The sequence below is a fragment of the Amphimedon queenslandica genome, unplaced genomic scaffold, assembly GCF_000090795.2.
Source record: "Amphimedon queenslandica unplaced genomic scaffold, v1.1 AMPQUscaffold_12253, whole genome shotgun sequence".
Taxonomy (NCBI): domain Eukaryota; kingdom Metazoa; phylum Porifera; class Demospongiae; order Haplosclerida; family Niphatidae; genus Amphimedon; species Amphimedon queenslandica.
The window spans coordinates 16,030-17,495 of NW_003547509.1; the positions used below are offsets into that span (position 1 = coordinate 16,030).

Sequence of the window (1,466 nt, forward strand, 5' to 3'; positions counted from 1 at the left end):
TAGAGTCTATCAAACAACTTCACCCAAGAAGAATGAAATTTTCTTTCATGTTATCTGACTGAAATACTTATATTTACCATGCATTTTGTATTATTATTCATGTTGCCTCAGCACAAGCAAAACCATGGGCTCAAGTGCTAGCGCGGAGGAAAAGGGGCGAGCGAGCTCGGGAAAAGGGGGCGTGGCCAAAATCGAGCACGCCTTCGGCGCATCACTGGAACCCCCTCTCCTTTTTTTCTGGATCCGCCACTGCAATGTACATGTACATGTAATACGATACTAGTATTATTAATAATAACAATGACAACAAACAAAAGTGACGTTACATGTATAGGTTATACACCAAGGTAGAGGTTTCTATGGTATTTATTAACCGAGCGACGCAGTCGCGAGGTTAATAAATGCCATAAAAACCGATACGTTATAAATAAACTACACTGTTGAGGGTTACTGGATATACACGAGGACGTTAGTTGATTTAGAAGCCGAGGCTTCTACTGAAATCAACTAACATCCAAGTGTATATCCAGTAACACGAAACAGCTGTAGTTTATCTGGTTTGTACTACAGTGTGTGGGTGTATGATAGGCACTGTGTCTAACTACCAGAATTGGCAGTTAGATGATGGCTTCTAACTACCCTGCTGTGGTCTACACTATATAAACTCGTGGTGGTGCCTTTGATACACCCACACACTGTAGTACAACGAGGTGACCAACTTCTATCATGACATTTGAAAACAACTACCAGCTGCTGATAATAAGACCACAGTTGACATACATACATCGTATCTAATAAGCTAGGCAGTAAGGAATCAACCAAGCTTGACAAATGGACTAATAAGAGCATAAGCATAGGCGCCAGGTTTTGCTTATTTTATTTAATAAACCAAGAGGTTAATAAGTGTTCCCGGGAGGCCTAATAATAGAAACCTGGTATTCTGCAATCTGATTGGTCAATTACAACTAGGCATGATAGAATATTATTTATTACATCTGATGAATCATGATTTATTCTTAATAATCAATTATTGTAATAGTATTATACTTAAGTTCAGGTATGTAACACTCACCAGTAGCAGTACTGTGTACATCATGGGTTCCATGTTCTATGTAATATATAAAACATGACCCCGAGTGGTGTATCAGATATACACGAAAATGATATTCATAATCCCTCGGGCTACGCCCTCGGGATTATGAATATCATTTTCGTGTATATCCAATACACCCACGAGGAAAAGGTCATGTTCTATATGGCTTGTATAATGGGAAGCCATAAGAAGGAAAGGTTATGCGCATGCTCAGTAGCACGTGGTACAACTGTAATGGACCAATATGGCTGAAGGAGAAGGAGAACCACGAGAAAAAGCAGCAAAAGAAGCGAATGAAAATGTGTAAAGCGCTCAATAAAGGTTAGCCTTCATTAGTACTGATGAAATGGAAGAAATTAGTACAGGTTTTGAA

The 1,466-nt window shown here is 39.2% G+C and overlaps 1 protein-coding gene across 1 annotated transcript in view; it reads right to left on the reverse strand.

Annotated features, from left to right (window-relative positions):
- LOC109588171 (uncharacterized) overlaps positions 1-1,090 on the reverse strand; it is a 15,372-nt gene extending 14,282 nt beyond the window's left edge. Inside the window, exon 1 of the mRNA XM_020004352.1 lies at positions 1,073-1,090. The gene's annotated coding sequence lies outside the window, so the exon portion shown is untranslated. The remainder of the gene's footprint in view (positions 1-1,072) is intronic.
- Positions 1,091-1,466: the final 376 nt, after the last annotated feature.